This window comes from Macaca nemestrina, chromosome 7 (assembly GCF_043159975.1).
Source record: "Macaca nemestrina isolate mMacNem1 chromosome 7, mMacNem.hap1, whole genome shotgun sequence".
NCBI lineage: Eukaryota > Metazoa > Chordata > Mammalia > Primates > Cercopithecidae > Macaca > Macaca nemestrina.
Genome location: NC_092131.1, coordinates 62349419 through 62364787, shown reverse-complemented (window position 1 = coordinate 62364787; position 15369 = coordinate 62349419). Strand labels below are relative to the sequence as shown.

General features: G+C 36.7%; 1 protein-coding gene across 2 annotated transcripts in view; it reads left to right on the top strand.

Moving 5' to 3' along the window:
* Positions 1-15369, top strand: part of LOC105481888 (zinc finger matrin-type protein 1-like) — a 414279-nt gene that overhangs the window by 308675 nt on the left and 90235 nt on the right. Inside the window, exons 9-12 of one of the 2 annotated variants that reach the window (XR_011625911.1) lie at positions 2896-2966; positions 3829-3907; positions 6543-6609; positions 8929-8974. The gene's annotated coding sequence lies outside the window, so the exon portion shown is untranslated. Of the gene's footprint in view, positions 1-2895; positions 2967-3828; positions 3908-6542; positions 6610-8928; positions 8975-14991; positions 15056-15369 lie in introns of both variants that reach the window. The other variant, XM_071100232.1, reaches the window with a different exon arrangement.

Genomic DNA, 15369 nt, shown 5'->3' with positions numbered 1-15369 from the left:
GAGGGACTCCTCCCTAACTCATTCTCTGAGGCCAGCATCATCCTGATACCAAAACCTGGCAGAGACAAAACAAAAAAAGAAAACTTCATGCCAATATCTCTGATGAACATCAATGCAAAAATCCTCAATAAAATATTGACAAACCAAATGCAGCAGCACATCAAAAAGCTTATCTACCACAATCAAGTCAGCTTCATCCTTGGGATTCAAGGCTGGTTCAACATACACAAATCAATAAAAGTAATCCATCACATAAACAGAACCAATGACAAAACCACATGATTATCTCAACAGATGTAGAAAAGGCCTTTGATAAAATTCAACATCCCTTCCTGTTAAAAACTGTCAATAAACTAGGTATTGATGGAACATATCTCAAAATAATAAGAGCTATTTATGACAAACCTATAGCCAATATCACACTGAATGGACAAAAGCTGAAAGCATTCCCTTTGAAAACTGGCACAAGACAAGGATGCCCTCTGTCATCACTCCTGTTCAACATAGTATTGGAAGTTCTGGCACAGGCAAATAGGCAAGAGATATAAATAAAGCATATTTAAATAGGAAAAGAGGAAGTCAAACTGTCTCTATTTGCAGATGACATGATCCTATATCTAGAAACCCCATCATCTCACCCCAAAACTCCTTAAGCTGATAAGCAACTTCAGCAAAGTCTCAGGATAAAAAAATCAATGTGCAAAAATCACAAGCATTCCTATACACCAACAATAGAGAAGCAGAGAGCCAAATCATGAATGAACTCCCATTCATAATTGCTACAAAGAGAATAAAATACCTAGGGATACAGCTTACAAGGGATGTGAAGGACCTCTTCAAGGAGAACTACAAACCATTGCTCAAGGAAATAAGAGAGGACACAAAAAATGGAAAAACATTCCATGCTCATGGATAGGAAGAATTAATATCATGAAAATGGCCATACTGCCCAAAGTAATTTATAGATTCAGTGCTATTCCCATGAAATTACCATTGATTTCTTCACAGAATTAGAAAAAAAATGACTTTAAATTTCATATGGAACCAAAAATGAGCCTGTATAGCCAAGACTAAACCAAGCAAAAAGAAGAAAGCTAAAGGATCACTCTACCTGACTTCAAACTATACTACAAGGCTACAGTAATCAAAACATGATGGTACTGATACCAAAACAGACATACAGATCAATGGAATAGAACAGAGGCCTCAGAAATAACACCACACATCTACAACCATCTAATCTTCAACAAACCTGACCAAAAAAAAAGCAACGGGGAAAGGATTCCCTATTTAGTAAATGGTGCTGGGAAAACTGGCTAGCCATATGCAGAAAACTGAAACTGTACCCCTTCTTTACACCTTATACAAGAATTAACTTAAGATGGATTAAAGACTTAAATGTAAAACCCCAAACCATAAAATATGCTAGAAGAAAACCTAGGCAATACCATTCAGGACATAGGCAGGGGCAAAGGCTTCATGATGAAAACACCAAAACCAATTGCAACAAAAGCAAAACTTGACAAGTGAGATCTATTTAAAATAAAGAGCTTCTGCACAGCAAAAGAAACTATCATCAGAGTGAACGGGCAACCTATAGAATGGGAGAAAATTTTTGCAATCTACCCATGTGACAAATGTCTAATATCCAGAATCTACGAGGACTTTTCAAGAAGAAAACAAACAACCCTATCAAAAAGGGGGTGAAGGATATGGACAGACATTTCTCAAAAGAAGACATTTATGCGGCCAACAAACGTATGAAAAAAGCTCATCAACACTGATCATTAAATAAATGCATATCAAAACCACAAAGAGATACCATCTCACGTCAGTCAGAATGGTGATTATTAAAACAGTCAGGAAACAATAGATGCGGCAAGGCTGTGGAGAAATAGGAACGCTTTTACACTGTTGGGGGGAATGTAAATTAGTTCAGCCATTGTGGAAGACATTGTGGTGAGTCCTCAAGGATCTAGAACCAGAAATACCATTTGACCCAGCAATCCCATTATTGAGTATATACCCAAAGGATTATAAATCATTCTACTATAAAGATACATGCACACATATGTTTACTGCAGCACTATTTATGAGAGCAAAGACATGGAACCAACCAAAATGCCCATCAATAATAGATGGGATAAAGAAAACCTTGTGCATATACACCATGGAATACTATGCGACCATAAAAAAGAATGAGATCGTGTCCTTTGCAGGGACATGGATCGAACTGGAAGCCATCATCCTCAGCAAACTTACACAAGAACAGAAAACCAAACACTGCTTGTTCTCACTCATAAGTGGGAGTTGAACAATGATAACACATGGACAAAGGGAGGGGAACAACGCACACTGGGGCTGGTTGTGGGGTGGGGGCAAGGGGAGGGAGAGCATTAGGACAAATACCTAATGCATGTGGGACTTAAAACCTGAATGGCAGGTTGATAGGTGCAGGAAACCACCATGGCACATGTATACCTATGTAACAAACCTGCACATTCTGCACATGTATCCAAGAACTTAAAGTAAAATTAAAAAATGGTGCCTAGGAAGGTTTCACTGAGGTGGCAATTGAGCAAAAACCTAAAGAAAGTGTGAGAACTAGGCAGATTGATAACTGAGGGAAAACTGTTGTAAGCAGAGGGGAAGGAATGTCTGGGGAGGAATGTCTTTGAGCGAGGAGGCCTTTGTGGCTGGAGCTGATGAATAAGGCAGGAATGGTAACTATTATATTAACCCTTTTGTTTAATACTCTCTAGGGGACCAGGTTATGTAGGACAAACTGTAAATACTTTGGCATTTACTCATAGTGTGATGAGATTCTATTAAAAGTTTCTGAGAGAAGAGTGGCATGAATTGATGAGTTTTCAAATGAACCTTTCTGACTGCTAGGATGGAAGTGGACAGCAGGAGGGCAAAGTGGAAGCAGAGAGACCAGTTAGGAGGCTATCTCAATAATCCAGGTAAAGAATGTGATGAATTCATTTTTCTCCCAAGATGAAAAGGTTAGAGATAGGAGAGGAAAGGGCAGTAGACACAGGACCTATATGGAAAGGGGTTGTAATGCTGACATGGCTAGTGAAGATTTATCATTGTAGGGTGAATAATGGACATTTTAAGAAGGTGGATGTCAAATATTACCTTTGAAATTGTTGTCATGTTTCTGGTTTTTCTGCAGATTTCTAGTCATGCCTATTTTTGCTTACAAATACATTGCATGAGAAAGTAGGGAGTTAGAGCTATATCAACATCAGTAGATCTATCTATCTATCATCTTTTTTTTAAATCAATAAAGGTTCTAGGTGTTACAACTGGGTTGGAATAGTTCAGAAAAGATGGTACACCGGGTAACAGAAGCTTGAAATCAAACATCATCAGGAAAATAGAAGCTATGGGAGTTGGCAGAAGTCTTCGATAAGGTTTTGAATCTTGAAATCGGGATTTGAACAAACCTTATCTAGATTGCAAGAGTCTTGAAATCTTCATCTGACTTCTAACTTGAGAGATTTAAATTTTTGAACCCCTCATAGAGATGATGAATACTGGAGGGGTACTTGGAGGAAAAACACAAGGGAGAAAAGGTCTGTACTTCTTGAATTATTCCAGATAGAGATGGTCAATTTAGTAAAGGCAGTGAAAGACTGAATGATAAACGAGAACCAATGTAGCACATTGTGGCAGATTCCGCTTGTTTCCTATCAAATCCACATTTCCACTTCATTTTTACTGTAATTTTTTTTAAGGTTTCTTTTTTTTGTGTGTGGCTAACTGTAATTTTTATTGGACATCTAAAATACTATATTCTCTACCCTCCCTTTGCAACAGGACTTGATTCAGTTCTGGCCAATGAGATGTAAGCCGATGTTGGATGAAAGTTGTTACAGAATGGGAAAGAGCCTGAAAAGTGAGCAGACATTTGGGATTAGTTCCTTTGTTCCCCGCCCCCCCTTTTTTTTCTGTCTTTAGGAAGTTGAATATACTATGATGGTTGGGGCTTCTGCAGTCATTTTTGACCACTAAATGCCCTTGAAGATGGACTGTGACTGCTAGGATCATGGAACGAAAAACAGGAAGAGCCCTGGGCTTCCTATCCCAACACTTATTTTATGTGAAAGAAAAATAAGTTTATTTTTTATTTAAGTCACAATGAATTTACGTTTTCTGTCTATGCTAGTATCTGCCATGTGATATCTACAGCCACTATTTGTTGAGCCCTATTACATTTCAGGCATAGTGCTAAGAAATTTATATTATTAGCTCGATTAATAATCACAGCAATCCTATGGCATAGGTGCTATGATTTCCACCAATTTAAAGAGAAGAAAAATGAAACTTAGAAGATGTACATAAATTGCCCCAAATCACACAGTTGGCGTATAACAGAGATGAGTGTCAAATTTGTTTGCTTGGGTATTACCTGCTACAGCATGCTGTCAGGTGGGGATAAAACTTAACTGAAGTTCTGAGAGTCTTATTTGAAGCTACTATGTTTCTCTAAGTTTAACAACTTTATCATTGACCAAGTATACTTCTCAGGCTTGTCTTCACTCACATACTATTTTGGCAAATCCCAATCCTATCCAAGACCTCATTCCACTACAGTTATGCTACAGTCCAGTAAGACTTTTAAATCTTGTCAAAATCTGTTTCATATAGTTCTCTCTGCTAACAATTCCTAGGTAGAGGGAGAGCTATTCTCTCAGAGGTTAGGTCTTTGTTCAAACTCGAAAGGAGGTAGCAGCTGGCCTAAAATTATGACTGGCATCTGGTCTCAGACTCATTATGGTTGACCTGATGCTCTCTCAGATTCTCTGAAATGTTTTTCCTCTGAGAGCAAAGCTTCCAGGAACCTAAAACACCTGTATTAACTGGTGACCTAAAAGGAGCACTTACCTGCTAACTTCCTGGCTAATTTTCAAGTAGCGAAGACAGCTGTGTGCATTAGCTTATGTAGATGTTTTTGTTTCAGAATAAATATAAATTACAGAGATAAAAGACTATAAAATCATTTTATTCATGAGTGGATTATGAGAGGGTAGGTATGAATGGAAAGGGTTAATTAGTCTATTCAAAATTACGTGGATATTTACCATTTATTGAATGACTATTAGGTGCCAGATGACACATGATGTACTTTACTTCTCTCATTTGAGACAATCCTTGTACCAGCCCCTATGAGGCAGAGCACAATTTGTAAATATGATGATGTTCATGACATTGATTGAATTGCCAAAGGTCACATGGTGGGAATTTATGTACAGATCTGTCTCCAAAGTGCAGGCTCTTTCATTTTTATAATTCCATGACAAAGTATTCAGTGCTTTGGAATATTTTGAACAGAAATCTGTTTTATAGAACTTCAGGAATATTAAAGACTAAAGTGCCGCTTGTAAACAACTCTGGATCACTGACTGGTTTTTTTTGACGTATCCGGATACCACATCCTTCTCTTTCTTGCTGCTACCCTTTGACTATTTCATATATGGTAGAAGAAAGAATACAGTTAATTAATTTTTTTATTATTGATTGCTTTGGCAAAAGTTTTGATGTGGAAGGAAATGGAAATTATTGATTAAAATGAACTTTGTTTATTATCTTTCAATTTCATTTAATGGTACATTACCATTCTTCATCCCCATGATTTCTTGAATTGACTTAGTTTAAAAAAAAAACCTTCAGAATTGCTCTCATTTAAGCAAATGAATACAGTATTGTTTACATAAATAAGAAAACTAAATTATATTTGCTTATAATGGTTTATAATTACCCTAATGGTCACACAAAAATAAAGTACAATCATGTGCTGCAGAATGGCATTTTACTCAATGACAGACCGACTGCACGTACAACAGTGGTCCCATAAGATTATAATATCATATTTTAACTGTACATTTTCTATGTTTAGATATATTTAGATGCACAAATACTTGCCACTGCACACAATTGCCTGCAACATTCCCTACAGTATTTAATTTGCTATACAAATTTATAGCCTAGGAGCAATATATACTATATAGCCTAGGTGTGTAGAAGGTTATACCACCTAGGTTTGTGTAAGTATACTCCATGATATTTGCGTAATGAAGAAATTGCCTAACAATGCTTCTCTTAGAATGTATCCCCATTGTTAAGTGACACATGACTGTAAATCTTTAAAGCAACCAGCTCTGTTGCTAGTTGAAGAGGGCCAATACCCACAAAGTAGTAGTCTTTGTTCTGGGAGGGCTAAGTGTGGCAGAGTCTCAATGGAAGGTCATCTTGGTACACTTGATGGCTGACCTGGCTATGTGTACAGGTGATGCTTAAAATCCTTAGCAGTATTCATAAGATTCTATCACCATTAATAGTAACACACATACTGCAGTATACTCTAAAGCTTCTACTTAAATTTGTCATTTGCTAAATTTTACATAAAGGCAAAGCAACACTGACTATTTTAGTAGCTATAAAAAATGTATGCCCTTATTGGCTATCCTCTATGGAAACTTTGAATTGACACTTAATATTAATATTTGAATTTCACTGTTATATTTTTCCAGCTAATGCAGTTTGAAGAAAGCAATAATCAAACTCTTGAGTTTTTTTCTCTCTTTATATTAAAATAAGGTAAGTGTTTTCAGTTTTCTTTATGGATTGATATTGACTACAGGTTATTACTGACTTATGAAAATTATACAATAAATTGATTGTTCATGTGTGTAGAACATTAGTCTCTTTGAAAGTATATAAGGGATAGAGAAAATATCTAAGTATTTACAAAGTATTTGATGAGATCAAATAAGCCTACCACCACTAATTTGTTGCTGGTGGAATTTGTGAGCAAATATGTAAGAAAAAGAGGCTTGATCTATAGACTCAGCCTCTTGGGCCTAAGGCCTGCCGTTTTCACACAATACAAAAGCTTTCCTAGAGCTGAAGGACAAGTGGGAATCATGTACTTCCATTTCAAAAAAAAGAAAAAATCGTTTGAGGGTATAATTTTGCCTGGATTTTCTTTGATTTATAAAGGATTACTTACCTTGCTTTGTTTGTTATACAAATATAGGTGACATTTGTAGCCTCTGTTCTAGGATTTGGTTGGGAGGGACTTAAGTGGCTATTCCCTGACATACCAGGTGTGAAGAGGGTAATTGCAGGAGAGAAAATAGTTGCTTCAATAATGATTTTTTCTCGTTCCTTCTCCCCAGGATTTGAAATTGGGAAATATTAGGGTAGCTTCAGTCAAGGTTCAGAGGCAAAGGCAGGACATAGGGCTTAAGAAATAAAATGACCTTTGAGAAAGATAGAGTCCTGGTTTGACAGGACTAACATAAGGGACCAAAGGTCTGTGAAAGACACCTGGTTTTCTAACAGTTTGTGTGTAACTGAGACCAGTTACCCTAGTGTGGTGGTTTGCAAACTGGCATGCATAGGACTCTCCTGGAGGAATTGGTAAACACTGAGGTTTGAACCTCACCCAGGCTTTCCCATAGTTTTCTATCTAGGGCAACTATAGCTTTATACAGTGTATTTCTTAAATTATAATATTTGAAAGTCAAAATTACTCCTGGCTCCATGGGCTGAAGAATGGATATTGTATTAGCAGGTATGAAAACAACATTAATCTTCTTGTACCCCTCCATCAGAACTCTTGGGTAACAAGGTGTACTGTCAATGAGCAGTAATATTTTGAAAAAAAAAAATCTTTTTTTCTTTTTTTTTTCTAAGCAGTAGATCTCCATAGTGGGCTTAAAAAATATTCAGGAGACCATCCTGTAATCAGATGTGTGGTCATCCAGGCTTTGTTTTTCTGTTTACAGAGAACATGCAAAGTATATTTAGGTTAATTTTTAAGGGCCCTAGGATTTTCAGAATGGTAAATGAGCATTGCATCAACTTCAGGTCACAAGCTGCATTAGCCTCTATCAAGAGAGTTGGCCTGTTCTTTGAAGCTTTAAGTCCAGGCATTGACTTATCTTCTTTAGCTATGAAAATCCTAGATGACATCTTCTTCTAATCGAAGGCTATTTTGACTATGTTAAAAATCTGTTGTTTAGTGTAGCCACCTTCATCTATGATCTTAGCTAGATTTTTTGGGATAACTTGCTGCAACTTCTTCATCAGCACCTGTTGCTTCACCTTGCACTTATATGATATAAAGATGGCTTCTTTCCTTAATCCTCAAGAACCAACCTGTGCTAGCTTCATACTTTTCTTTCGAACCTTCCTCATCTCTCTCAGCCTTGACAGAATTGAAGAGAGTTAGAGACTTGCACTGGATTGAGTTTTGGCTTAAGGAAATGTGGCTGATTTGATTTTCCATCCAGACTGCTAAAACTTTCTCCATATCAGTAATACGGTTGTTTTGCTTTCTTATTATTTGTGTTCACTGGAGTAGCACTTAGAATTTATTTATTTTATTTAATTAATTAATTTTTTTTGAGACAGAGTCTTGCTCTGTGATCCAGGCTGGCGTGCAGTTGTGCGATCTCGGCTCACTGCAACCTCTGCCTCCTGGGTTCAAGCAATTCCCTGCCTCAGCTTTCTGAGTAGCTGGGATTACAGGTGCTTGCCACCATGCCCGGCTAATTTTTGTATTTTCAGTAGAGACAGGGTTTCACCATCTTGGCCAGGCTGGTCTTGAACTCCTGACCTTGTGATCCACCCGCCTAGGTTTCCCAAAGTGCTGGGATTACGAGTGTGAGTCACTGTGCCTGGCCTGAATTTATTTTAAGAACTTTTTTTTTTGCATTCTGAACTTGGGTGTTTGGTGCAAGAGGCCTGGCTTTCTGCCTATCTTGGTTTTTGACATGCCATCCCTATTAAGCTTAATTATTTCTAGCTTTGATTTAAGGTGAGAGATATGCAACCCTCCTTTTCACTTGAACACTTAGGGGCTATTGTAGGGTTATTAAGCGGCTTAATTTCAATACTATTGTGTTCCAGGGAATAGAGAGGCCTGAGGAGAGGCAGACAGGTGGGGGAACAGCTGGTAAGTGGAACAGTCAGAACACACACAACATTTATGAGGTTCCTCATCTTACATGGACATCATTCATGGCTCCCACAAACAATTGTAATAGTATCATCAAAGATCACTGCTCACAGGTCATTATAACAGACATAATAATAATGAAAATGTTGGAATTATTGTGAGAATTACCAAAATGTGACACAGAGACAGGAAGTGTGCACATGTTGAAAAAATGGCACTGATAGGCTTGGCTTAAGGCTGAGTTGCCACAAACCTTCAATTTGTAAAAAACTCAATATCTGTGAAGTGCAATGAAAGGAGGTGTGCCTATACATCATTTTGATATGATCTGTTTGGAGTAAATAAATGTATGCATATTGAAATTCTCTTCTCATTTTCTACATTTATCTACATAAAAATGTAGTGTACTAAGTTCATTTAATTGACTACTATTGCATTCTCTTTCAGCCTTTGTCTTCTTTTCTCCTTCTCTATTTGGTGAATCATTATACTCCTCCCATTATTTTATCTGTTAATTTGACTTTGCTTTATAGTCAGACATTCATTCAGTTAATAATATAAAATCTTTCTGATATATTTTTGGTCATTTTACTATCTACACGTTAGCTAGATAATACAAAGTTGAAGATGTTTCAGTTTCTGAAGCTTTCATTGCTTCTCTTAATTTTCACATGGTTTAACTTTTACTTGCCTATTATTAGTCTCTGTAGAATTTTTCTCAGGAAAGAACCACATCGATGCATTTTTGGCATGCTTTTCTTTATTGCTAGGACATAAAGTGCTCAGTAGTATAGGCAATAAATTGACTTTGTTTTAGTAACTACCAGCAAAAGTTCTACATAACTACATAATTTAAAAAATTTTTAAGAATTGAAATCTGTGGAAATGTGATCTTGTGAGATTACACAACATTTACATGTTAAGGTCTCAATAAAGATTTTGTTCAAATATGTTTCTAAGCCTCTTTACAGGCTTTAGATTTGCCCATATTAGTAATATTCTTTGGAAATAGAATCAGGGATGGAGCTCTTCTAAAGACTCTTTGGGTTAAACTACCTTAAAAGAGAAGCACTCTTATGGACCTGACAAGGTGAATTTGCAAGTTTTTGCATTTTATACAAGGCAAGGAATTTAGAAAGAAGAACCATAGGAGAAACACTTTGAGTTTCTGGGTTAGGCAGAAAATGTGTTCACAGTGGCTCTGGTCTTTGTAAATATAGAACAAATTAAAGAATTAGTAGTGTAATTAATTAATAATGCTATAAGAGAACATTTCTCACTAATTTTTCTGTAACTCAGAAGTTCACACTAAAGTTCGAAGCTATACTGCCCTGCGGAGCCCATTCCTTTTATATTGCCTGCTACTTGTTGGAGTGCTTGTCTCTGCTTGGTAAAGAGAGCATCAAACTGAATCTCCAGGAGGAAAACCCCAACAGTTTTTAATTAGATAGGTAAACTTCTACATTTGATCATGCAGCTGGAAAACTTAACAGTGAATTAAATATTGGACATATACATTGTCATTGCCCATCTGTTTGCAACCAAACATAAACTAGAGAACACTCTCCTAGCACCTTTACTTCACTGATCAAGGTCAGAAAATGTTTGAATGGAAGCACCAGAAAGGCTTTTCTGTGAGAGAAATGATTACACACGAAAGCATAAATTCTGGTTCTGTTCATGCTAGTTTATTTTATAATCTTCAGCTTCCCATAGGAGAATACAATTCACTCAAAGGAAAGAAGTGTAGAGGAGGAGGTGAGGAACTGCACAAGGGCAGAAATCAGCAGGGCAGTGTGGTTGATACATGTGTGCATGCACATGTATGCGTGTAGGGAACAGGAGAGCTGGAAAGGTGGGTCAGAAATGAAATAAAAAAGGTATTTTTATCTATGCAGAGCAACTTGTACATTGACCTAGGCCTGAGGTTTCAGACAGTGCTCCAAGAGCCCTTTCAGGCCCCTATGTGGTAGTGGGAGGGAACGGGGCTTTGGAATCCTTATCTTCATTTCAGCCAGCATTAATATACATATTGTATAAATTTTGTTTCTTCCTATCCTCTTTGTTAAACAAAATGCTTTGCAGCTTTCATATTTACTGTTGGTGGTTATATCTTTGTTCCTAGTCTGGGATAATATTTTATTTTTTGTCATGCAGTCATTAAAACCATGTGTTATTCTCTTAGTCTATGACTTGCTGGGACCGCCATGTTTATTTTGGTGCTTCACATTCTTCTCTTCTAATAAAATACCTTGTGATTGTATAATCAGAATGATTCCTGGGGAGGCTGTAGTCCTTTCAGCCTATCTTGCCTTTTAGGATTGCATGCCATAGAATCCTGAATTTCTCTCTGAACTTTCAAATTCTTGACTTACTCTAGTCTGGACTTATATCAAGCCATCTAGTTCAACCTTTACCTTGCTGATTGTTGTAAGCCTCTGTGGGACAGGGCCCTTGAACCCCTAAAGTCATGTCACTTTTGCTTCACCAACCGATTCATTTTTTGACCTTAAGTCTCTAAATAGTTTCTAGACTTTCTTGGTGCTCAAAATATGAAGACTTGTCCCATGCTTTGTTTGCACTGAATGAGACACAAGAGCTGATTGAGTTCCTTACTACAACTGTGTTTATTTTGTGTCCTGTCTCAGTAGTGCATTCTAGAAAGGGCTCAGGAATGTTACAATATCATCACAATACTTTTCATTTCCTTCCTGCCACTAATTTCTAGTAAAATATTATTCTTCATTGATTTATGCCTATTGCAATTACCTTCTACCTGCCCAGTGAATTTTTTGCTTGCTTATTTTTTTAATAGGGTAACTCATTTTATTGTTATATTTGCAATATAGGCATATTCTAGCATTATCAATACTACCTATATTGTCATAGTAATTAGCCTATATTACAAATTTAAGCTTGATTACTTCAATTCAGTCTTGATTTTCAGGGCTATATACATAGTTCTGTAGCTATGTTAACTTCAGCAACTACAAGTAGCATCTGTGATCTTTAAAGTTGTTTCCTCATGGTAATTGTTAGATACAATCTCTCCCGTTAGATTTTCTGGTAGGCCAATGGGAGAGATATGTTGGGCAGGATAGAATTTTCAGCATTTCTCAATAGATGTAGAAATGATTTTCTACTCTATGTGCAGAGTTAAACATTCATAATGTAGAAGTTCAGTTGAGAGGCCTCTTTTAAAAAGAGTGGCAGAAAATATGAGAAAAAAGTGGGAAAGTTTGCTAGTCTTGCATGCCGTTGGGGATTTGGCATGCTTCACATGTGATAAAACTTCACTAATTTTTCTGCTTTGTGGATCACAGTTGAGGACCCCACCAGACTGAGGTACACAATTATATTCATCCATTGCAAAACAAAACAAAAACTGTAACAAATGTATTTGAAGAGAAATAAATACGAAAGAAATGAAATGTAGTATCACTTGATCATTTTGATATGGTCTTATGCAATTTGCTTTTGCTTATATAAGTAGGTTCAATTAGAGTGGTTCTGCTACAGATGACCGTTAATTACTATTTAATTTATTGGTAGTTTAAAAACCTGATTTATTTGATGAAGTGGAATGATGTAGATTATTCTTGATAAACACTAGTTCAATATTATAATTAATGCTTCTGAGGATCATGACCAGTTTATCTTTAGAAATAGGCGTTATCTCAATAGATGCTTTTCCTCTCTTCTTTCCTCCTTGTTGAGATGATTTTAACATCAGCGCTCACATGCACAAAATGTTCACTCTCATCATTTCATTGCTCTTGATTTTGTTTTAAGCAGTAATATTGGCCCTTTTGTTTATCACTGTTTGAGGTTATTTGTTCATTTCTAGTGTTATTGGGGGGAACTGAATGAACTAGATTTCTCTAGTTCAGCTATGTTATGGTTTCTTATATTTTAACAATACCTTCTCCAAATACCAAGGAAAATGGGTGGAAACTTTCCATAGTAGGTGAGCTCTGTAATGGTTTTCATCAGGTGAAAGCATGACAAAGCCTTCTCCTGGGACTGAAGAGAAATATATAAATAAAAACACAACTGCTGCTTGAGCTCTTCCTGCAGATGGCACTGGTGTTACTTGGATAAAGAACATTTTTGTGTTCAGCAGCTTTTAGTTCATTGTGCACACTGGAAAGGCTCATACATACCAGGAAACTAAGTAGATGTTTTGTAATAAGTACTCACTTATCTGTGCATGATTGAACCGCAGCATGATTCAACCAGTCCTTTTGGAGGTCTGCTTTTCAATGAATGCATTCACATGGACAATAAAATCTGATGCAGTACTCTTTTTGACTAGGGAAGAGACCTACCACTAAAATCACATAAAAAGGTAAAGCTCCAGGACCATTCTCCCAGTTGCATCTGCTTGAAAATCCAGCCTAGTCTGAGAATGCATAAATATCACAGGGGTTTGGAGGGTGATATAATGATTTTTTAAAGTAAAAAATACGTTATTCTGATAAAATCCTGGGGAGATTTATTTTGATAATCTTAAAAGTGAATTCGACAAAGATTTATTGAACACTTATGTGAGGCAATGCATTGTGCCAAATTGCTACACAAGGTTCAAAGATTAAAAACAGAAAACAAACATGATCTGTATCTCCTCAGATCTCTCAAGCTAATTGCACAAACAAACATATGCACAAAGATGTGAGATGAAATTTAGTTTGGTAAGTGATATAAAAATTACCAGTAAGATGTTATTGGAGTAAGGGAGGGGTATCAAAGAGGATTTGAGATGGGCTGTGAAAGAAGGGAATATTCAGTGGAATATGAAGTGGGGAAGAGACAAAGTAAGAATTTTCAAAAAGGGAACTATATGAGCAAAGCTGTAGTAGATAACAGTATTGTGTTTGGGTTTAATGATTTATTTAAGGACTGATACACTCAAGGCTCCCTGTAAGTTGCTCTAAAATATGATTGTCTACCACTTTCTAATTTTGGGCTCCTGGGCATGTTAGTTAACCTCACTGTGCCTTTGTTTCCTCATTTCTAATGGAGGGTAGTGAGATTATCTCCCTGAAAAGGTTTCTGAGAGGACTAAATGAGCTAACATATATATAGTGCCTGACCATAGTAACAAATATTACTGTTATTATAAAAATAAATATTAGATGGGCATATTTTATGCCAATCATTCTACAAGGAGAATTCTAATTCTATCAGGAGACTAAGAATTAGGTATCATCACAGTTGTACAAATAAAAACACGTAGGTTTAGGTAGATTAATTAACTTGCTAAATATGATACAGAATAGATTTGTACTCAGGCCAAGTCTATCTTTCTTTCTGCTTAATTTTTCACTTTTTATATAATTAAGCTGATTGTAATCAGTCTGTGTGGTGAGTGGGTGGAAAGGAGCTTCAGCGACTTAAGGATGGTAGGGGCCCAGAGCAGAAGCCTTCTAATGCTTGGCCAAGGGTTTAATCTTTATTTGTTATACAATAGAAAATTACTTATGGGTTATCATGAACACCACCTGTCTCCTTTGGCAAAGAGTGAAAGATAGTTGTAACTCATAGAAGACAATTAATAAGCGTGACTGAAGGCTAATTAAAAAAAATCAAATATTAACTGAGGGGTTTCTTTTAGTATACGGGTGGGAACACAGTAGTAGTTTGAAGAATTATAGTCAGCAAATGAGGGTAAAAAGAAACAGATGAAGGAAAGGAGAAAGCAATAGGATATTTTGGGATAGGCACAGGCATGATGGCTGAGTGAACTCAAAGGAGTGATTAGCAATGACATGTGCAAAAAAGAAATGGAATAGAATGTAGACCACTGTCAGAAGAGTGTCAGTGGAGGAGTGGGAATAGACACTGTGCGGTAGTAGGTTGAAGAGTGACTGTGAGGTGTATTGTGTGAGAGGGAATTTAGACTGTTTCTTTGAGAAGTTGATATTCTTCGTTATGAAGAGAGAGAAGAGAGGCAGCCCCAAAGGTGTCATTGTAATCATTTTTATTGTGTGTATATGTGTGTGTTTTTCTCTTAGGGATAGGAGTGCATTGATAGTTATTGAGGAAGCTGCCCATAGAGCTGAAGCCAGAGAAAGAGAGGTGAGTGATGGTCAGGGAGGTGATAATAGTGAATGTAGTCAGGGGCTAAAAGAGATTAGTCATCCAGTGCAATGAAGATTGGAAAGTAGGAAGATGACATAAGTATAAGATTGTGGGTATAGAATATTGAAGGAGGACTTTTTTCGCTTCACAGAAAAAATAGTGTGGCCAGAGGCTATTAAATACTTTCTGAATTCTCATATATGACACATAAATCCCTTAACTAATTCCTCAGTTTCAGTGTCCTACTCCTTCAACGTGCTACGCCACCATTTTAGAACTGTTACCAAATGCTGTTCATATCCTGTATTTTG